Source organism: Ambystoma mexicanum, chromosome 7p, assembly GCF_040938575.1.
Source record: "Ambystoma mexicanum isolate Mex_15411 chromosome 7p, UKY_AmexF1_1, whole genome shotgun sequence".
Classification (NCBI taxonomy): Eukaryota; Metazoa; Chordata; class Amphibia; order Caudata; family Ambystomatidae; genus Ambystoma; species Ambystoma mexicanum.
The window spans coordinates 31,009,914-31,034,322 of record NC_090939.1 but is presented as its reverse complement, the minus strand read 5'-3'; the positions used below and the strand labels follow the sequence as shown (position 1 = coordinate 31,034,322).

General features: G+C 46.1%; 1 protein-coding gene across 5 annotated transcripts in view; it reads right to left on the bottom strand.

The window, feature by feature from the left end:
• LOC138525644 (Fc receptor-like protein 5) overlaps window positions 1-24,409 on the bottom strand; it is an 800,717-nt gene that overhangs the window by 171,244 nt on the left and 605,064 nt on the right. The window lies entirely within an intron of this gene.

Sequence of the window (24,409 nt, the reverse complement as noted above, 5' to 3'; positions counted from 1 at the left end):
TAACTAGACAGTGTTCCTAAATCCAGCAACTATCCCTCGTTTGCTGTTTTTTTCCTCGATTTCCATACCCTTAGAATTTGCTTTGCTGCCACCTGAAGCACTCTGTTAATCCACTCAGGGTACTCTTGGCCTACTGCACCTCTCTCTGTACTAGACAATAGGATTGTTCAATAAGGTGTTTTTGGCAGTGTACCACCCAGCATCAAATCCAGTCTACTCCGAACATCATTGCAGAATCCAACCACCCTTGGACATACCCATACATGTGAACATGTGCAATAAGACATGCATTACTCACCGTATTAGCATTTCTGATGGTTGTATCTGCTTAGATTTACATGTTGTGCATATGGTCCGGCATCCCGTGGTAACCGCGGAGTATTGCATCTTGTCTTTCGGGAACAGAAAGTGAACGTCGGCATAGGCATGTCTGTATCACTATCCCTATCGTGACATGTAGTGTACCCAAAATCACTCACGCGCCGAGGTCCCTCCGGGTGTATTTTGTCTGCCATGAGGGAGCCCAAGGCTATTGTGAGTGAGTACATGAAGAGAGAAAGTAGTCAGACGTCTATGTTCCTTCAACCCTGAGCGGGGAGGCAGGGAGGGCGCATGTGAATCTAAGCAGATACAACCATCAGAAATCCTATTACAGTGAGTAATGCATGTCTTCCGATGCTTGTTAATCTGCTTAGAATCACATGCTGTGCATAGACTAGCGAGCAGTACTCGGAGTTGGAGGTGTGTTGTGAGAAGGAACAGTAGAGAAAATATGTCTTAATACTGCTTGCCCCACCTGAGAGTCAGATCTAGAATGAGTGTCTAGGCAATAGTGTTTTGTAAAGGTGTGTACAGAACCCCAGGTTGCCGCTTTGCAAGTGGACTCTAGGGGAACATCTGCAATAAATGCTATGGAAGCCCCAGTGCCCTGAGTAGAGTGTACTCTAAGTTTGAAGGGCAGTTCTCTCTCAGCTACAGTATAACACAGTGTGATGCATTTGACAATCCATCTTGAGAAAGTTGATTTAGAGACAGGATCCCCTTCTCTGCCAGCTGCCACTGAAATGAAAAAGTGGTTTGTTTTTCTCAGTGGTTTAGTTCTTTCCATGTAGAACATGACTGCCATTCGCACATCTAGTGTGTGTAGGCTTCTTTCGGCCATGCTAAAGATATTCTGGAAGAAAGTGGGTAGCTAAGCACGTCTGCCAGAAGATTGAGTTCCCCTGGAACGTGTTGGAACAGTAGGAACATCTTGTGTTTGAGAGCCCACATCCAAATGTTTTGGGACAGCTTGGATAGCCCTGGAGAGTGTGTGCCCCCTTGTTTGTTTAGGTAGTACGTGGCTGTTGTGCTGTCTATCAGAACCAGAACTGTCTTCCCTTGTAGTTGAGTTTGAAAGGCTTCAACACTACTAATAGCACTAGCAGATTTATATGGTTGGATGCTACTTGTGGGGACCACACTCCATTCGCTGTCTGCTGAAGCAGGTGAGCCCCCCAACTCATGAGAGATGCGTCTGTCGTGAGAATGGCTTCTACTGCAGGAGTGATGAAGGTCATCCCTTTCAAAAGGTTTTCCCTCGACCACCACTACAGAGAGAGAACAAGGGCTGGTGAGACAACTACCAGATCTTCCCATTGTCCGCTGACCCGACACCACTGGCTGTTGAGCCACTCTTGCATGGGACGCATGCGCAGATGCGCGTGTGGATCCAAGTATATGCATGACGCCATCATACATAGCAGCCGCATGGCCTTGCGTACTGTCACCTCCCGACTGGTTATATATTGAGGGATCTGAAAAAGCATGTTCTGAACCCTCTCGTTGGAGGGGAAGACAAGGCCGCCCTTCGTCTGAATTAGAGCCCCCATAAATTGATTTACTTGACTAGGGACTAGACTGGACTTCTTCTCATTGATAGAGACTCCCAGACTGATCAGAATGTCTACGGCCTTCTGGGTGTTCAAAAGGTATGTGTCGTAAGAGTCCCCTGTAACGCGCCAGTCGTCGAGGTAAGGGTAAACCGGGACGGATAGTCTGTGCAGGTGTGCTACTGCCAGGAACTTTGTAAATACCCTTGGAGCCGAGGCGATGCCGCAGAGGAGCACCTTGAATTGGTAGTGTCTGTCCTCTATCATGAACCTTCTTTCATGTCCAATGTTGCCATGTGGTCCCCCTTTTTCAACAGTGGGATCACTTCCTGTAGCGTTACCATACAAAACCTTTGAGTTTTTATAAATTTGTTAGCTGGGCGCAGGTCTAGAACAGGGTGCATGGCGAGGTCCTTTTTGGGTACAAGGAAGCACACTGAATAAATACCTTTGTTTGCCTGAAGAATAGGGACGGCTTCTATGGCGTCCTTTCCCAGAAGTGCTTCCACCTCTTGAATCAGGATCTGCAGATGGTCCAGCGTGAGGCATCGTGAATGTGGCAGTCTGAACTGAGGTGGTCGGGAGAATTCCACGCAGTACCTGTGGGCGACCATCTTTATGACCCACTGGTCTGAAGTTATCCCATGCCGCAAGGAAAGATGTTAAGTGCCCCCCAACCGGGGTGACATAGGAGGGGACCTGCATCCGTTGGTAATTTCTAACCTGAGGCTGCGGCTTCTCTGGAGGTGGGGCCTCTGCCTTTGCCGCGTCGTTGACCCCTAGGTGGGTAGTTGGCGGGGCTTCCGGATGCTTGTCCACGGTTCCAGTTTCCCATATTGTAGTTATTTTGACCTCTGTGGGGAAGGCTTCTGTGTTATCTGTTGTAAGGATTAAGAGTCTCGTGCTCTTTCTTGGCCATCGCCAGAGCATCATCGACCGCTTTACTGAAGAGATTAGTCTCTTCTATGGGTTTGTTAATAAGAGCGGCCTGTGTTTCAGGCTTGAACCCTAAGTTACAGAGCCAAGCGCACCGCTTGAGTAGTGTGCCCTGGGCCAGGGACCTGCCTGCCGTCTCTTTAAGGTCCAGAGTATTTTTAATTATATTTTGATTTACTTGTCTGCCCTCGGCCACGATGGTGAGTAGTCTGGACCTAGCAGGTTCAGGAACCTCCTGGAGACCTTCTTGAACAAGGTTCCATTGTGCATCTGCATAACTGGCAAGTAACGTAGTGCTACTTGCTATGCATGTAGTGAACACAGCTGCCAAGGTAACACGTTTACCTAAGGTGTACAGCCTTTTAGATTCCTTATCCGGAGGTGCCTCCCCCATAGCAAAGGGTACCCCTGCCCGTTTCTGGGTGGTAGTCACTACCAAGGAGTCGGGGGTGGCGTGGCCTTTAATATATTGAGGGTCAGTAGGAGATGGCCAATATAGTTTCTCCACTCTTGGATTCACTGCCCGGTCTATGCTTTTGTGACCAGGGAGGGGGACAACCTTCTCTTAACAGAGTTCAGGAGAGGAATGGCTTGGCTTGAGGGGGGTTTCTCTTTGAGAATGTCCTCCACAAAATATTGTTCGGGAACCGCCTCATGGGTGGTGATCTTAAAGTGCTCTGCTGCCTTCCTTAAGATGGCATTGAAAGCCATTTGATCGTCCACAGGCAAGGCCTGGCGGGATGGAGTCGTAGGAGGGGAATCCAGGCATAGGACATCAGTGTCCTGATCTTGCGTAGGAAGCGTCCATGGCTCCGTCTCCACTTGCTGGGTCTCCTCCCAGTAGCCCATGCCATCCGCCTGGTCATCAGAGTAGTCTTGTAGAAAGGAAGGGTCTTCTTCTTCATCATAGATGTCTTGGTAAGTGTCCATCTCGACCACATCTTCATGGTGGACAGAAGCCGAGAGAGTCAAGATTTTCAGGGAAATGTGAAACCAACACCAAAAGAGGGCCTTCACAAGCTCTTTTAGGGTAAGGGTGCTCTGAACGTGAGACAATCCTTTCTAGGCCGTCCATGCACCCTTCGAACATTTCCCTGGTCCACTTAGATGGACCAGCAAGGGCAAACGGTGGAAAAACGTTGTCTTCCTCTCATTGGCATCGAGATTTGTCCCCAAGGGTGTTGGACAGAGGCTCCTGACTGTCCCCGTAGGTTTCGTGAGTACTGGGGTGCTGTGGCGTGTCTTTAGACATGTGCGCGGGATGCTCCATGCATTTCGGTGGTTTCTTAGGCATCAGCCCAACTGCCGAAGTAATCCTTGCGAGACTGTCCTCAATCTCTGCCTATTCGGTGTGAGTCAACATGTCAGTGGTAGATTTACCACCTACCGTGGTGTTAGAGGGCCCAGCAGTAGATTTTTCACCTGCGGAAGATTTGGAGGCCTAGGAGTAGGTTTCGGGCCTACCGGGGCCTTAGGGTGCACCGAAGCGTCAGAAGATCGTGCTTCAGTGTGTAAACCTGATTTAGAGGTAGCACCCTTAACTGTGGAGTGCCCAGTCACAAGATGCTGCTGCGGATGCGGGGAAGGCTGTTGATCTACCAGATCATAGCATTCCGTCGAAATTATTGGCGGTCCTGTTGGCGCTTTCACCTTTTTCGACGGAACTGTTGAAATCGGTCATGGGGTTGTGTGCTTAGTGTGTGGTTTCTGTACGCCCCTGTCGCCGGGTGTTGTCCCCAAAGTGAGTTTTACGTCAGGCCTAGAGGGGTCGGGGACGGGCATGGCGGATCTAGAAGTGTCCGCTTCAAGGTCGATGACATCCGACACGAAAGTCTGGTCATCATCAGTGCCCCCGTCACTTTCGGCGGGTGTGGCGGTGGGGGAAGAGAGTTGAGCCCGTAACATGCCGTACGTGCTCACCGCTTTACACGGCACTCCTTAAGGGTCTTAGGCCGAAGGAGTCTACAGGCTGCACACTGCTTCTCGTTGTGATCTAGGGGTAGACAAGAATTACACGTACAGTGCTCGTCTTTCCACGGGTACCTGACCCTACACTTAGGGCCGAACCTAAATGGTATCCTCTCCATAGCGAAAGGTATAGACAAAGATGACCAGACCTAGAGGGCAAAGAGGGGAAAGAGGAAAGACATAACGTAAGATGTGGCCACCCCGACCCCACTCTCCCTACTGTGTAGGCTGGCCAGAGGGCCTGGCCACGTGTATGGCTCAGCCACCGGATGGGATGTGAAGGCACCAAAATCCACCGCCGTAGAAACTTCCTGCAGTCTTCGTTGAAGCTCTTGAATCGCTGTCGAAGTGACTTATGGGGAAATAACTGACAAAGTCTGTATAAAGATAAACAATGTCTCTTATGAAGAGCTCTGCTATAGGGCGACCAGTTATCTGGGTGGAAAAAAACAATCTGAGGGACCTCGGCGTGTGAGGGATTTTGGGTACACTACATGTCACGATAGGGATAGTGTTACAGACACACCTATGCCGACGTCCCGTTTTGGTCCCCGAAAGACAGCATGCAATACTCCACGGTTACCACTGGATGTTGGACCACACGCACAGCATGTGATTCTAAGCAGATTAACAAGCATCAGAAAGTACCGCTATTACCGCCACAGCCCCACACATGTCATCATCAGACAAGCCTAAAATCACCATCCACGCTGGGTTCCAGTATAGTCGACACAGAATCCTTTGCCACACATATCGCAAGCCCAAATCCATCTTTGATTTAGTGCCAGTTGTCATTACGCTATCCCACTCTCTTACAGTTATGTCTTTGCCTAACTCCTTCACCCAAGCCTGCCGCAACTTCTCCCAAGCACTAACATAAGAGCTATCCATCGGCATCAGCTTTAGGAATGTCGAGACCATACACGGAGAGGATTGAATGACGCTGCAGATCGTTGGTCTTTCTTTCATAGGACTTTGAGCTACATGGCCCTTCAAGTCTATGGCTCGCCTACGTTCTCTTCCCTCTAACCCAAAAGTTCTCTTGAGTAATTCAAAAGGGACCATACAACCATCTTTTCACACATCAAGTATCCTTAAAATACCTTTCTTAACCCAGCTCTGCCAGCACATAATGAAGCATTGTAATGAATCACAATATGTTCTCCTCTGGCGGTCATGGAAGTTCTCATGGCCTCTCCAACAGTTCCTATGGCAGGTAATCTAGTAGCTAGACTAGGCATCTTCCCCATCGTATACGCGTCTTGTAGAGTATACGGTAAGAATGTTTCCTTCTCTATAATCTTACATAGAGGTGTAACATTACCCCTCCCATCAAAGTATAGAGCTGACTTCTTCAGTACAAACCCCCTACAATAGTTTTCAAAATTGGGGTAGCCGAAGCCCCCCACCCGCACATCACCCCGAAGAAACTTCTGAAATACTTTATCAATGCAACCAATAATCTTCTTTATAAACCTTAGCGGGACAGATTGAATGATATATAGAACTTTGGGCAGAAGTACCATTTTTATAGCATTAATTCTTGCCCAAAACCCCAGTATTAACCGGCTCCATTTTAGCACGTCCTTTTGGATTACCTCTATTACCTTTGCTGCATTAAATTCCACCATCCTTTTAAAATAACAAACCAGGTGGACCCCTAAATACTTAATCGATCCTACATTCCATTGACAGTTCCATGAATTTAAATCACTCCTTGGTTGTGAAACATCCAACAGAAAGACCCCTGTCTTCTCCCAATTAACCTTATGACCAGACAAGCGTCCCACTTCCGCAAACATCCACTTTAGCTTACCCCCTCTTTTTGGGTTAGACAATATTATAGTCATGTCATCCGCATCGTTGGACACATAATCCCTTCAATCATGAAGTAATTATACAGGCTACATAATAATGGAGCTAATTCAGGACCTAGTGCCCTGTAGAACTCAACTGGTAGTCCGTCTAGGCCTGGCGATTTACCTATAATAAATTGGTCAATTACTCTCAGTATCTCCTCCTCACCAATAGGCTAATCAATCGCAATTGCTTGGTCTACAGATAATTTTGGCAAATTGATCTTCCCAAAAAACTTTCCCAAGCCATCTTGTGTCGGAAATCGATCCTCTGTGTATAGAGATGCATAATATTTTCTGAAACATTCACATATCTCTGCCCTTTTAACCTTACATCTTCCCTTTTCAGTCACTATCCTCTGTACCTCAGATTTACCAACTAAACCCTTCAACTATTGGCGACCAATCTGCCACCTCTGTCTCCCTGTTCCCAATATTTCTGTTTCATAAAGAAAATCCCTTTATCGCTCTGTCTATCCATCTCACTTTTCAGAGACTCATGCACCCTATCCATCTCGGCTTTGTCTTCACTACTTCTTGTCAATTGGTATTTCTCCGGACACTTATTGAAATCTACTCTCCAGCCATTTCAATTCCACCATTCCCTTTTTTCTTGTGCGGGCTGTATTATTTATCATTTCACCCCTAATTACCGCCTTGAAACAATCCCAAACCATAAGCTCAGAAGCAGATCCTATATTCATTTAAAAAAAGGCCTTGATAAATGACTTTAATGATGTAAGTACCTCCTGTTCCTGTAATATGTATGTTTTTAGACGCCATCTTGACGTTGCTAATCGCGCCTCCCCCAGTTCTAGTTTCAGCATTATCAAAGAGTTATCTGAACTACCACTCCCCATTATCTTTACACCAGTTGCGTTTTCAATGAGACTTTCAGAAGTCAAAAAGTAATTGATTCTGGAGTACGAATCATGAACCGGCGAGAAGAAGGAGTACTCCCTCTCACCAGTGTGTAAAGACCTCCATATATCCACCAGGTCCAAACAATTTAAAAGTTCACCAAACGCTCTACTAGTACTCCCCGCCATATATCGACATTGTGCAGAGCGGTCTCCCCCCAAAATAATGTGTTCCCCATTCATATTCTGCAACAGTGATATTATTTTTGTGAAAAAACCACTCCCCGCAGCACATGGGCCGTAACCGCATCCCGTTGTAATCACACTCCCTTCATGCTTTACATCAACTGAAATCACTCTTACTTCATCATCCATAACCGCCTTCTCCACACGGAAATCCTCTACGAAATAGTATTCCTACTCCTCTTGATTTAGAAACATAACAGTTGAACAACATCTGATTGAACTGTGTGTTGTTCATAAGATTTTTAGATTCCTCTAACAAATGGGTCTCTTGTGGAGGGGCAACATCTGTCTTTTCCCTCATTAGTCTCATTAAAACTTGCCTCCTTTTCCTAGGGTTATTCAAACCTTTAATGTTCCATGAGCAAACCGTCAATTCATTCATCTAATAGCCGGTTTTCCTACTTTCTCCTATTTTCCCTTTTTTATTCCCAATTCCGTGAGTTATACACTCAGCGCCTAGTTTGGTGGCCCTGGCAATACACATTTAGAGTCCTGTTCCTTGAAGAATTGATTTGGGGGATGAAATCAGAGCCATGTAATAGTACTTTCTTGACTTGGAGATTCACGTATCGCGCAGACAAGACTCATAAGACAACACCAAACAAAGACACTTACATATATGTATGCCCATAAAACACGTCAGGGATAAATGGACCACAACACCCTGTGTCCTCACAGAGCGATTCTGAGTCACAATATTGACATTATAACTCCTGTTCTGAACTATAACCACTCCTAAGCCTGTACCTCAAAATATTAGTATTGTGAAAATAGCACCTACCCCCACTCTCTCCTTGGTTTCACTTAATGGGTAATACATCATCAGCCAGATATTAAGCAGTAGACCTTTTAATGTCCTTAGATTCCTCGTTCAGATATAGTGGTCTCTGGAACCTGCATTATTCTGAATAATAAGATTTCAGCTCTTATCAATCACTAATCCCTCCTTTCAATCCACCAGTCATTATATCTCCTACTCCAATACTCTTGCTTGTGTAGATGCGATCCCCTCATCCTATCACTCCTTGTTACCCTTTAATGGCCAATTGATCCTTCCAACATCACAAATGCGGTGGAACCCTACAGTGCCACACTCCACCCACGGTTATCTATGTGAAAGATGCTCTGCATTCCCCCCCCCTCCCACTTAATAAGTCCCACTATAACTGCATTTCTTGGCAGTATTGCACTCAACTTTCCTACCTAAGGTATCTTACTTACATCAGCACAACAGGTTATATGGTCATTTGCCAGAACTGCACGGCTGTCAAGAAACGATACAAATCCCCGCGTTGAAGATATTGATAATACTCCTCTCCCTGCCATATATAACCGAGTAATCTGTACCTTCAGCCGGATATGGCATAACATGTCCCAGTGATTGCGCAAATGACACATCTTGTCCTGGCACACAATTCTATCACAACTGGGATTATTGTTCAACTATCATTACATCCACAAGTCTTTACTAACAGTGTTGATACCTGTCTCATTTGCCTATGCACGTTAATCCCAATGCAGTATTAAACATAGAGTATCAAAGTTCCTCCCCAGTTCCAACTCAGTTTCCCCATAGAAATATTTTTAACACAGAAATATATACTTGTTGTGCAATGCTCTTAATCAGGGTGGAAAGAACCCAGTGGAATGTTATTGTAGAACATTGGGTCTAGGTTCTGTAAGGGAATGTGTAGTAGCTGAAGAAGGGCAGTTGGAGAAGAATGCTGCCAGAGGAGGTTAAGGGTTTTTACTTTTGTATGTAGCTTCATAATAAATTGTAAGTATTACACGCTCAAGTGTTGCGGCTAGTCTTTACATTGGCAACAAGGATCTGAAGAGGATCCACTAAGACCCCCGACTGTAAGGATTACCGTGGGCAGACTGTCCGGATGGCAAGGAAAGCAAGAAAGTGCCTGGATTACGGACCATGCTGAGTGCTTTGGGTGCAGTGCGGAGATCTGCGGAGAGCGTAGGCGATAAGGCAGAACAGGCTACCTGAAAGTATTGTAAACGTTACTCCTGCAGAGGAACTACAGCCATGTGAAGTGTCAGGAACGGCAAGTGACAGGTAAGTGGCTTTATGTACTTTATTAAGTTTACAGCGTATATATATATATATTAATATGGGAACGTTAGATGTATGCTTCAGGCTCCACTAGCTGCCGAGCATCGTTTGTATTTGAATGTTCACTCTCGCTCGCTCCATCCGACGTCTCGTATTGTGACGTGCTTCACTGGAGAACTCCACCACGAGCTCTCACGCCGGGATGAAGTATTGATGATACTACACATCTCCCTTTCTCACATTAATTGATGACACAAATATTCTAACTATTTACACAAATTTTGAAAGTTAGTGTTTCCACACAAAGTCTTTCAATCCACTAGGATTACGAATGACTCTTCCTCTTTTCGAAGTGCGTGAACTATCTGTTTTCGGTTTTGGCAAGGAAATTACTGATGATTCTTTTGCTCGCATCACATCTCTCTGACATTTCTCAACAACACTAGCATTATTGGCATTCATACTCAATTTAGGTTTCTCACGATCTTCATGCTTAGATGCGTTCATTGTAGGAGTGTCCCACACACATATTCTCTCCATATTCCACACTCTTCCGTCTTCTACCCTCACTGCATGTTTAAACACTTCAATGACTCCAACAGGTTTGGACCATTTGCATGGACCATCTCTTAAAACTGGCGGAAGTTTAATTCTCACCCGTCCTCCAACTTCCAACGGTAGTCTACTCCCCTTATTGCCTACAGATCTATCATGAGCCCTCTTATTCCTCAATTGCATGGTTCTTATGTTCTGACATGCATCTCCGAAATCTTTCCTTATCACAGTCATTCTCTTCAACCAGGATGGTGTTAACCTAGTGTTTGCTTTCCGACCTCTACTCATTTCAAATGGTGACAGGCCAGTCGTGCAGTGCGTTGTAAAACGGTGTGCATTGATCTTTTGTCTAACAGCTTCTTCCCATTTCACACCATTTGCCCAAGCCCATCGCACAGCACCCTTAAGCACTCTATTAAAACGCTCAACCACACCATTGGTTTGCGGGTGATATATAGCACTTTTCTTGTGTACAATGGAATTATCCACACAAAATTTCTGCATTTCTCTTGAACGAAACTGAACACCATTGTCTGTCAGTATACTTTTGGGTAAACCTTCCCTTCCACAGACTTCTTTTAAAAATTCAACCACCATTTTCGCTGTCATACATGGTTTGATTGTGACTTCAACCCATCTAGTCAAAAGGTCAATAATCACTAGACAATATTGTTGTTTACCCTCACTGTAAATAGGACCTACTATATCCATACCAAGGTCTTCCCAAATATTACCTGGGAGTTCAGTCACTACCATGGGGTATTTCTCATTCACACAATTCTTATCACTCTCTTTGCAAAGGATACAATCTCGTATAACTCTTTCAGCCTGCAGGTCGTATCCTGGCCACCAGAATTCGTCCCGTATTCTTCTCTTCGTCTTTACAATTCCTTGATGGCCTTCATGCCCTAACTCAATTATCTTTTGACGTACGCTTACAGGTGGAACAATCCTATCATTTCTCATGATTCTGTCATTCTCCACTTTAAGTTCATTCGCAACTTTCCAATATTCTAATAGTCCATTTTCCTCATATTTTGCTTTTGTTAATGAACCACCATCCAAAATGACACGTCTCAACTTTTTGAATGTGTCATCTGAATCCTCTGCTTCATTCCATTCTTTCTCTGATATAGATAATCCTTCAATATTTAATACAACTTCGGATTCCATGTCCTCAACATCATCTACCTCAGAGACATTAGTGAGCCTTGAAAGACAGTCAGCAGCGCGATTTTTCATGCCCGGGACATATTTCACTGTACAATTGTATTCTTGCAGAAGTATGACCCATCTTTTCATACGATTCGAGACATTGTCCAATCCTTTATTCATTATGACATGGACTAATGGCTTGTGATCCATGCGGAACTCCACCTCTGTGCCCCAGATGAAATTCCGGAATTTTCCTGCAGCCCATTTAATAGCCAACATTTCTTTCTCAATAGCTGCATAAGTTTTCTCGGCTCCTTTCAGCAATCTGGATGCAAAAGCTACTAATCTCTCTTTACCCTCAATTCCTTGCGTCACGACTGCACCAAGACCCACATTACTGGCATCTGTTGTGATAATGGTCTTTTCCCCATTTATGAAATTCTTCAACGACGGAGCTTTGTTCAATTCACGTTTTATCCATGTGAACTCTTTTTCACATTCTGTGTTCCATGTAAACGTTTTCTTCTTCAATACTTCCCGGAGAGGAACAGTGTGCATAGCAAAATTACGCATGAATTTCGAGTAATACTCTGCCATGCCTATAAAAGTACGCACTTCCTCCTTAGACTTTGGCCTTGGCATATTCCCTATCGCATCCAACAGTTGTTTCTTGGGTCTTACTCCCTCAGCCGAAATGGTATGTCCCAAATATTCAATTGTATCACAATTTATCTTGCATTTTTCCTTACTCAAAGTCATGCCAACTTCACATAGTTTCTTGTACACATATTGCAATTTTTCATCATGTGTCTTTTGGTCAACAGCATGCATCAATATATCATCCTGGAAGCATATAATGCCATGTTCTCCTTCGAATAGATTATGCATAATTTTCTGAAAGACAGATGCAGCTGATACAAGCCCAAAAGGTAGTCTCTTGTACTGATATAGGCCGTCAGGTGTGATAAATGCCGTCATACATCTAGATTCTTTGTGTAATTTCACTTGATGGTAGGCTGAGGTCAAATCAAGGGTCGAGAATCGCTTCGAGGGACCAATCGTAGAAACTATTTCTTGAATGTTCGGAAGTGGGTGTCTGTCCGGAATTACACATTTATTCAATTCTCGCATGTCGACGCATATTCTTAATTTCCCAGATTTCTTCCTCAAGACAACTAACGTGGACACCCATTCGCTAGCATCAATGGCTTCTATGATACCTTGCTCAACTAGATTCTTTATCTCTGTCTTTACTTCTTCTCTCATAGAAAGAGGAACATTGCGCATTTTCTGTGCCACTGGAACACATCCTGATTTCATTTTAATTTTATGGGAAAACCCACGTAAACATCCAATCTCATTCTTGAAAACTTTCTTCATCACTCCTTCCATCTCTTTACGCGTTAATTGTTTCTTTGCTATATCACTCTCAATATTCATCACTGATTCATCAGCACTTGCATCCAACTTCACTTTAAGTTTGCTTTGATGGGTCCAGCTTAACAAAGGAATTCTTCCAGTTTTTGTAATGTAAATCTTCCCATTTGCTTTTCTGTTTTTAAACTTGAGCGTGCCCCAAAACCATCCGATGATATCTATTTTTATCCCCCCTTAGGCTCTGGGTCGATTATCGGGTTCATGTAAGTATTCATGTTTCCTTTTGTCCCACATACCTTGTGGTATAAGTGTGTATTTTGCACCGGAATCCACCATCATTCGCATATCTACTCCATCTATGCACACTGTGGCTTTGGGACGCTCCATTTCTTCTTCATGTTCTTCTTCCGATATGACAAACACGCACTCTTCATCATCAGCATCACTGTAATTATCACTGCCAATCCAGTTCATAGAGGTATTCGATGCTCTGCAACACTTGGCATAGTGTCCTTTGCCCTTGCACTTGCCACATATGATCTTTAAGGCTGGACATTCCGGATTATCAGCCCAATGGTCAGTGCCGTCACATCTAAAACATCTTCCATCATTCTTTCTTCTTGTATTGGCTCTTTGTCTTCTTGGACTTCTCCTTTTTTCATATGCTCTGGGTCCACCCCTGCCTCTTCTGCTCTCATTCCATGACGACCTGCGATATTTTTCCGGTTTATCCTTACCGCCATTTACTTCCATCACCTGGGCTATAGATTCATTGCTTTTATTTACATTCACATTACTAATGTTCTTTGGGATTTCTTGTTTAATTTCCATAGACTGCATTCTGCTTTCCAGTTCTTGAACACATTTTTCGGTATGTTCTACTTCTTTGGCTATCCTGAGAACTATGTCAAGGGGTGGATCATCTTCAGCCCATAATTTTTCCCTCACTTTGCTGCTTCTGCACTCTAACATGAATTGATCTCGTAGTCTCTCATCCAATTGTGCATTGAACTTGCACGTTCTGGCCAATTTCCTTAAACTGGTTATATACTGTTCAACACTTTCACCCTCTTCTTGAACTTTCTTCCCAAATTTGTACCGTTCCAGGATAGTGCTTATCTTCTTTTCATAATGCTTGCCCATTTTCTTTACTGAACATTCATAGTCATTTAACTCAGCACTTTCTTCAGGTGATAGGTCTGGCAAATCCTCAAATTTTTCTTGGCCAGCTGGCCCTAGACAGTGTAACAAAAGAGATTTTCTCTTTTCTACACTACAATTCTGGCCACACACTACTCCTGCATAGTGTTCGAATGCCTTGATCCACCTTTTCCAGGGTATCGAGGGTTCCCCTACATCTGTTAAAAAAAATATGGGAGGTGGAACACCACTGAAAGCCATGACGAAAATACTTTGTTTGTTTTATTTTAGAGACTTCAAATTGTACACAGTAATGGTTGTGCGTTACTGTAATGTCCTTGGAATCCTGTCTGCATCTAAAATTAATTATTCGTGCTCTCCTTGACATGCACTGAGCGTCGTGTTGATTTCTCTTGCCACTTTATAACATGTAATGTGCTGAAATGTAGCACTTGCCCCTCTATACCGTGTTATACGGTACTTGTCTCTCGTATGCACACACGACAGTCCGGGTAGATTTACGGCAGAAAATAAAGACCCGGAAACACAATTACACTTACTTGGCTCGGCAGCAGTGCAATTTCGCGGTGGCTGCTACTACGTTCATGGGAACGGAGCGGCTTGTGGTCTGTAGTGGGCCACTACCACGCTCGGGAAGTAGAGCGGCCCGGTTCCTCAGGCTGTAAGGAGACTGTAAACGGGACACGCAGGTATAAGGAGGCGGTGGAGCCCGAATCCTCGTCGCCACGTGAAGTGTCAGGAACGGCAAGTGACAGGTAAGTGGCTTTATGTACTTTATTAAGTTTACAGCGTATATATATATATTAATATGGGAACGTTAGATGTATGCTTCAGGCTCCACTAGCTGCCGAGCATCGTTTGTATTTGAATGTTCACTCTCGCTCGCTCCATCCGACGTCTCGTATTGTGACGTGCTTCACTGGAGAACTCCACCACGAGCTCTCACGCCGGGATGAAGTATTGATGATACTACACCATGGAGCAGAGTGACGTTAGGAGGCTGCTACGCTGCAGAGGGAACACTGGGCTGAGTCGGGAGAGGTACGACACGTTATTTAGCATTTTTTACTAGCGCTTGGCGAGTTTGGTGAAACTTCAGATGAGCATTTTAAATGCGCGTCCTTTGGAATATCCTATTACATCTGCGTGGCTGCACGTTCCATCAACTTCTCCAGAACGCGGAACTTGAGAAGTTCAATTGGGAGCATTGTTTGGCGTATCGTAGCAATGCTGCGCTGCACTACGTGCATGCATCCCCTGCCGCACTGTGACGCGACGTCCAACGTCTCATCAGGAAGGGAAAGGAATATTGCCTGCTGCTTCTGAACTCATCCACCGCGGCGTGGGCGCCCTGGGCCCGATTGGGGAGGCGTGCACATCCCGGATGAAGCGTTTCTTTCATTGTTATGCCTGGCTTACGAGCTGTGCGCTTGGATGCCCATGAAAGTTATTAAAGGTATCGAATTAATCTGACATCATTATTTCATGGCATTATATACTGTGGTGAAAAAAGGAACCCTCAAGTATAGTTGCAGCAGCCTCAAGGGGGGGAACAAGCACAAGCAGGGCAATGGCAGGAGTGCCTGGTCCCCCCATGTGCATGCCCAGTCCAGTCCCAACTAAAATTAAGTGGATGGCTTGGAAGAAAGGCTTTCTGCATTATGTCAAAGCTGCCTGCGGGAACAGCATAACATCAGAACTCAAGGTCTCCATGTTAATACACTTTATTGAGTATGAGGGTCAAAGAATTTTTAATACCTTGCCTGACGTTGGAGAACTAGATCTGGAAGGTGGCATGAATGAATTTGACATTGCTTTATTGAAGTTGGATCGACACTTTGAGACTCGTGTGAGCACAGTATTGGAAAGGTATAACTTTGGTATGAGAGAGCAACATGAAGGGAAAGTGTCAAGGAATATGTTGCGGCTTTACGCCACCTCTGCTTAAATTGCTAATTTGGGGACGAGCTGGACGAGCACATCCGGGACCAATGTATGTTGCATTGTTCCAATGATAACATTTGTGAGGAAATTTGGTTAAAGGATGAGCCGGAGCTTGAAGAGATGGTTATGATGGCTAAAAGGGTGGAGCATACTTTACAATGTGTGGCGAAGTTGTCCCAAAAGGAGGTGAAGGCATCCATGAATTAAGAATTAAGGGTGGGTGAACAGAGGAAGGATTTTCACAAAAATGTTAGAAAGAAAACAGGAGATAAGAGATTTAAGAGTCCTGATACAAGGAGTGAGAAAATGATGGGTGTGAAGGGAGGTAGAAAAGAGGATAGATTGTCCTTTCATTGTGCAAGTTCCAGACACTTCGCTAACTCACCCATATGTGCAGGGAGGAAAGCATTATGTAGCAGGTGTAAAAGGTGGGAACATTTGGATAATTGTTGCAAAATCTACTCCATAGGGGACGGCACATCAGTGTTGTATGTAGGGGAGGAAGCGCAACAGTCTTCAAGTGAGGATGAAGATGAAAGAGTGGAAATAGTTACCATCAATATGGTGAAATGTGATGATGAGGATGAGTGTGGACACCCATTTGCTCACATCACTGGGAATGTCAAAAAGGTCACTGTGATGGCTGATTCAGGTGCTAAAATATCTCTCATGTCTCGAAGTGTATGAAAATTAAGTGGGTGGGAAGGTTGATGAGTTAATGCCATCTGATAAAAAGCCAGGTGGCTACAATTGTGGGAGCATCAATGTAATTGGATATTGTGTTGCCATGTTCGAATTCAAAGGTAGACAAATGCAAGGGAAAATATATGTGACGAAGAGTGGGGAGACTCTTTTGGGGTGGAGGGAACAGAAAGGCCTGCGGATATGGCTAGATCCCAAGATGGAGGAACAGGTTCTCAATGTGGGAGAGAGATGGGATATAATTGGGAATTACCCTGAAGTGTTTTCCAAGACGGTGGGTGTGTTAAGGGCATGGTGCACAAAATTGTGATGAAAAAAGGAAGTAAGCCTGTAAGTGCTAAACCTCACCCCATTCCCCTGGCGCTTCGGAGTGGAGTGCATGAGGAGCTTGAGAGATTTTAGAGTGCAGGAATCATAGAACCAGCAAAGGGTGTGGAGCAGATTTCACCATTGGTTGTGGTGAAGAAGGCGAGTTGAGAGTATGTGTAGATTTGAGAGAGGTAAAGACATGTGTGGTCGCGGAGAGACATCCTCTACCTAATATGTCAGAGATGCTGAGCAGGATTGGAATGGCCAAGTATTTTACAAAGCTTGATATGCCCAGTGCGTACCACCAGATTCAACTTGATCAGGGATCCAGGAAACTCACAGCGTTTATAACGCATGATGGTGTGTACCAATTTCGCCAGATGCCGTTTGGGTTGATTTCGGCATCATCTGTATTCCAGGAGGTGATGGATACAATTTTGGGGGGTATGGACGATGTGTGGTGTTTCCAGGATAATGTATTAGTGTGTGGGGAAAGTGAAGACATTCTTGAGAGGAATGTGAGGAGAGTAGTGAACGTCTTCAGTGAGAAAGGATAACGCTCAGGCCAGAGAAGTGTGTTTTCGGAAATAGAGTTGTGGAGTATCTTGGACATGCAATTTCTGAAGGCCTTAGGCCTAAGAAGGATTTGGTAGAAGGAATTAAGAAAATGAGGTTGCCTAGGGATAAGGCAGAGCTGTGATCACTTTTGGGCATGATAGAATTTTATCACAGGTTTGTGGATCATTTTTCGGATAGACTTAACAAGATGAGAGGTTTGTTGAAGAAAGGTGTTGAATTCAGATGGGACAGTGAGTGTGAGATAAAAAGAAACATTGATATGGCCAAAGCATTGGCTATGTTCCATACTAAGAGGAAATGTATTATTTCAGTTGATGCCAGTGAGGTAGGGATTGGTGTTGTGTTGTCTCAAGTTGAGGTAAATGGCAGTGAGGAAGTTGTGACCCATGTATCAAGGAAGCTGAGGGGTGCTCAGTTAAATTACTCAGTTTTGTAAAAGGAGGCTTTGGCGTGCCATTGGGGGATTGAAAAATGTAAGAATTTTGTTTGGGGGTCAGAATTTACATTGCGGATGGATCACAAACCCCTCAAAGCCATATTCAAGAATAAAGGTTTAGATAAGGTGTCCAGGAGAGTTGCATGCTGGGTGGCAAGATTACAATACCACAAATTTGACATTGAAGTGATTGCTCGGAAAGAGAATGTGCGAGCTGACCATGTATCTAGATTGCGGGATGAGTATTTTTAAGGGTGTCATAATATGTCGGAAGATATTATTACAGATATGGTACATGTTACCCATGATGGGGTGATTACCCCAGAGGAGTGGGAGAGTTAGTTGAATTCAGATGAAAAGTGGAGACGCATTTTGGACTTTGTTCGAAATGGATGGCCAGAAAAGAGACTATTGAATGGGGAGGAGAGAGCAATGTGGGAGGTAAGGTCAGAATTGAGTATAAGGAATGGTTTATTATATCGCTGGGTTCGACTTGTGGTTCCAGGAAAGCTCCGTAGGAGACTTATTGAGATTAGTCATCAAGGACATATTGGAATTTTCAAAATGAAAGAGCTTATCCAGGGAGACTTTTGGTAGCCGGGTTTCGACCATGAAGTAGAGAGGATGGTTGGGTCATGTGTCGAGTGTGAGGTGTCTGCTAAGAATGCTCATGCTAAACGACAACCCATGATTAAAGTAAATGCTCCAGTAGGTGTGTAGTGTGATTTAGCTATGAACATTGCTGGTCCCATGGATTTAGGAAGTGGACGCGGGAGGTTCATTTTGGTGGTAAATGATTCATTCTCCAGGTGGACAGAGTTTAAAGTCAGGAGGGAGGTGTCATCCCAGTCTATAGTCAAATTTTTGCAAGGTATTTTCGAAAGAGAAGGATTGCCCCGGTCTATTTTGACTGATAATGGCAGACAATTTGTTGGTGGTTTGTTTCAAGATTATTTAAGAATGTGCAGAATAAAGCATAAGGGTACAGCCTTATATCAGCCTCAGACAAATGGTATGGTTGAAAGGATAAATCGGTGTATGATGGATGCAGTGCGGATGAGTGGAGTAACAGGAAAGGACAAGAAAATTGCGATAAGGGAATGGTTATATGCACTGCGTTTAGCGGCCCATATGGAGACTGGAATTAGCGCATTTGAGGTGTGTTGTGTAATGCTCTTAATCAGGGTGGAAGGAACCCGGTGGAATGTTATTGTAGAACATTGTGGGGTCATTACGACCCTGGCGTTAAGGGTTTAACGGCGCTGTAAAAGGTGTCGGCGCCGTTAAACCCTTAACGCCTGATTATGAGGTCCCTTTGTGGGACCCGACCTTAACGGCTGGTTTTACCAGCCGTTAAAGTAGGGTGCCGCAAAGGGACCTCGGTGCTAATTACGGTACCGCAATTTGCGGTACCGTACTTAGCGCCTTCCCCAGTGCCATTGAGCCCTATGGGGCGAAAATGGGAATGGGGAAGGGCCATGGTGGAATGGGGAAATACCGCCCCGCCAACCTTGGCGGACTCGTTACAACACCGGCACCAACCATGGTGCTAATAGCGCCATGGCTTAGCGCCGGGGTTGTAATGAGGGCCTGTGTCTAGGTTCTGTAAGGGAATGTCTAGGAGCTGAAGAAGGGCAGTTGGAGAAGAGAGCTGCAGAGGAGGTTGGGGGTCTTTACTTTTGTATGTAGCTTCAAAATAAATCTTAAGTATTACACACTTAAGTGTCGCAGCTCATCTTTACAGTACTTTTACAGGCATCCTATCACATTGGCCAGTTTAGTCCAGGCAGCCATTGCTTTTATTGAAACTGACTGTCTGATCGTTTACTTGCAGTTAAGGCAGCATGACATTCTGTCACGACATATAGCAGACCTGTGGCATACCTCTGTCGATTACTCATTGGCTGCTGCCAGATGTCTGAATCATGCCAGAATCCTGTTATCAATATGAGAAGAAAACAAAAATGCCAAAGCCTCCCGGGCAGCATGAGGACGCAGTTATACAGCGGGGAAGGACGCTTGGTAGTCTAATAAAGATTGCTCTGTATCTGGGAGATGCGCACTGGGGTATCTGGGAGATGCGCACTGGCGAACAGGCTGTTATGCAGCCTTGTGTAGAGCTGAGGACAAGTGCGGGCAAAGGTAAGTTTCAGCCTAACCGTGATGACTGCACTGATCGTATGTGCAGACTTATGCGCGGCAACTCCACTCACGTATTCGCCTCTTAACTGCAACACACTCCTGTGCACTGTCAATATGGACGCCGATTCATGAGTGCCAGTTAAAGTTGGCTAAGTTCTGTATCACCCGCACATATCCCCGCTTACCGTCTCACCCGTATTCAGCACTAATCACCACCCGCCACTTCGCCGCTGCACCACACTCGGTGGAATACGCGCTGGCGTCAGGTTATGGTACGGATCAATCAGGATGATAGCACGCACATTTCCTGATAATACTGTACACGTAATACGTGTCACTGCTAGGGCCTTAACTCTAAAGGTTCCGAGCACACGGAACAAAAGAAAACCAACTGGAACCGTATTAACGGCTGCAACTGCACACACAGCACTTCTATGCCGGTAATTACATTATTTGAAGAAATTAAATGAAGACTAGGATTGAAAAAGTAAACACAATAAATATAATTTAATAACAGTAGGTAAATCAGTCAAAGCACTACACATCAGGAATTCAAGATGTTAAAACCTTTATCTTTTCTTCTTTGCTAGTAAAATCCTTTGGCCCTCATTACGACCCTGGCGGAAAGCAACTGACCTGACCGCCATAGCGTAAATAGCGTTTCCGCCATTGCACGACGGAGTAAAGTGCGGCTAATTCTGACCCATCGGGCACGAGCACTACGCCTTGGCGGAAGTGCAAAGTCCGCGATGGCGGAAATGTCCCCAAAACGCCCCTCACCGCCGTCGTACGGCGACCTAGGTGCAATTCCGCCACCGGACATAGCGGTCACCGTAATGAGCGGCAATCGGAAAATACGGTGACCGTAAATATACGGAAACGGAAGCAAAAACATGGTCCCGGAACGGGAAACAGCACGCCGTACACCTATAAAATCAGAATTATCACACAACCATTAAAAATACTACCCTGAGAGACATCCCAACCCATCATCCACCCTAGTGAAACCAAAACAATGGGAAAAGTAGCGAAAAAAGCGTGCGACCGCAAGCGGCAGGTCCACTTCTCACGTGAGGAACTCACGGTGCTCACAGAGACCCTCCAGGAGAATGCTGCCGTCGTCTTCTCGACGCAAATGACCAGGACGGCACTTGCGAACAAGAAGGCCATATGGGCCCTGGTGGCACAGCGGGTAAGTGCGGTGGGGACCGCACCCCGCAACCCACAGCAATGCAGAAAGCGATGGGACGACTTGCGGATACGCGTACGGAGCATACTATCCGCCAACCGTAACATTGCCACAGCTACCGGGGGAGGATCGGAATCACCCATCAAGTTGACCCCTGGGAAGAAATCTGTGCCTCCACCATTGGAATGGAGACCATAGAGGGAGTCGGAGGGATGGAGAAAGGAGTGCAGACATCCGAAGAATCAGGTAGGTGGGCCAAATAAAACAATGCTAAAACCACAATGTCCAATCATGTGAAGTACCATGTGTCCACATAGTGCAACAGAAACACATGTCCAGGAGAACGTCCATTTACATTGGCCTGATAGCGCACATTAAAAGTCAAATTAAATAAATAAATAATTAAAATTCCTAAAAACACCCTCTACACGTGCAGCAGGCACCCCCTAACTGCAGGCTGCAATACAACTGCACCCTCAATCCACACAAAAATGAAACCACCTCCAAGGCCCTGACCCAAATCACCCAATGCATGTGATACATTGCCATTCCAATTTCCACAGACCCATAAATAACGCTCGCCCTCCTTTACTCCACCACAGGGTCCGATTCAAACGACGAGCTCCAGGACACCCCTACCAGCACACCTGCAAAGAGGGCCAAGACCAACGGCCAAAGACCCTCCACCTCAGCTGCACGGATCAAGACACGGCAGCAGCACAAATCAAGTGGCAGCACACAGGAGGGGACTTCAACAGGCACCCCAGCAGCCAGCATGGCCACAACACCACCACCACCACAGGCCCCCCCAATGGATGCCACAGAAGGCACTGCTTCTGGTGGCAGCAGCACCATAGGTGACACTGCATTAATGGCAGCATGCTCCGACACAGAAAACGGTGATGTCGATGTACGATCCATCCATGACCTGTCTCAATCCCCCTGTTTGTTTCATCCCGTACACCATGAGGATACCACGCAGGGGCACTCACAAGATGACGACTGGCCATCCCCCACAAGCCCTGTGTCAAGGCAACATGAGGTGATCAGCCCCTCTGTGACACCACCGCAAATGGCCATGGCCCAGCAGAGGCAACAGTCCCTCGACCAGGTGATCGTGCAGCAGCAGCAACTGGCCACGCTCCTCAAGGACCATGCTGATGAATGTGGGGGTACCAAGGCAGCCATAGAAACATGTACAGAGACACTAAGGGCAGAAATGGAGAGAAGCACTGAGAGCCTGAGAGTACAAATGGAGAGAAGCACCGAGAGCCTGAGAGTACAAATGGAGAGAAGCACCGAGAGCCTGAGGGGGGAACTGCATGCGACGTCCAAAGACGTATGTGCTGAACTTGCCGCTGTGCGCCGTGTGCTCACTGAGCTCTCACAAACCCTTAGGGACATGCATGGACGTGAGCAGGCAGAGACATCATCCGTTGCAAGTTCCGTCCAGGGCAGCCCCCAACGTAGATCTGGGAGGAACCTGCGCTCCACAGGCAGGGGTGCCCCTGATACCCGGAGAGGGGGCTTGCAATAGCGTCTGCCCACTGACAATGAGCATCCTTGGACACTGGTGTTCGGGGGGGAGGTAGGAGGGTGGAGGGGGTGTGTTGGTCTTACTTGGGTGGCGGGTCGATGGGGTGTGTAACACAATTTCACATATGCTATAAACATTTCACAATCATCCAATGAGATGTGTGGACATTGATCTTTGTGTACGAGGCCATTATAGGCGTACAGTCCATATTGTGCATGTTCCAGACACACACAGTGCCACAAGTCCCGTGTCCATGTATCAGCCACCAGGCGTGAGTGCTAGAAGCATGAATCTATGATAATCTGACGAATTTCACAGCCCTCCTGTGCCTTGCGGACTCCTTGAGGTGCTGCCACATCCCCACCCTCATCATGACCATATTCAGGTGCTTGCAGTTCTGCGTCAGGGGGCATGGGCACATTTCTACGTATGCACATGTTGTGTAGCATGACACATGCCATGACCATCTTTGCAACCTTCTCATGGCGGTACAGGAGTGCCCCGCCAGACCTGCTGAGGCAGCGGAAACGACCCTTCAGTAGGCCGAATGCCTGTTCTATGACTACACGGGTACGTGAGTGGGCATGGTTGTAGTCCTCCTCATGCTGGTTCTGTGGGTTCCGGAGTGGTGTAAGGAGCCATCTCTTCAGTGGATACCCGGCATCACCTGTATGTGGACAATAAAGGATGTTTGAGGAATGACATTGCTACGTAAGCACCCCCCCTCCTTCCTGCCAGGTCATTGCCGCATCACATACCCCACATTATCATGCATGAAATGAGACTCACCGAGTAGCCAGGATCTGTTCCCTGCATGTCGCTCCATGTAGCGTGGTATTGTAGAGTTCCGTAAGACCATGGAATCATGGGTTGATCCAGGAAATCGGGCACAACAATGTGTAATGATCCTGTTTGAGTCACACACCATTTGTACATTAAGAGAATGATATTGTTTTCGGTTGCGGTACTGGGCCTCCATGGCATGTGGGACAACCAATTCCACATGGGTGCAGTCGATGGCACCAATGCAACCCGGTATGCCGGCAAGTGCATGGAATCCCACTTTTGTGTTCGTAATTTCCTGCTCCGAGCGTGGTAGAGAGATGTAGTCGTCTGCGTGCTTCAGGAGGGCATCGAGCACTTGCAATAGTGTCCGTGACAACAGTGGCTGTGAAATGCCATGCAACTGTCCGACTGTGTGCTGGTAGGTGCCTGTGGCCAGGAAATGGAGTACAGACACCACCTTCAGTAGGGGTGGGATGGCGGTTGGGCTATCTATCATGCTGACAAGGTCAGCGTGTGTCATGTCCACAATGGCGGTTATGGTGTCCCGGTCCAAACGGTAGAGGGTGTGGGTCTGCTCATCAGTGAGGTTGAACGGATGTGCTCGGAGGCGTGGGATTGCGGGCTGCCTGCGTGGTGGTAGTGGCTGTGCTGGTGGGCCTTGCTGGCCCTGCCTTGCCCTCCTCCTCCTCCTGCGTCTCCTCTGTGCGGCCGGTTGTTGTAGTAGTTGGTGTTCGT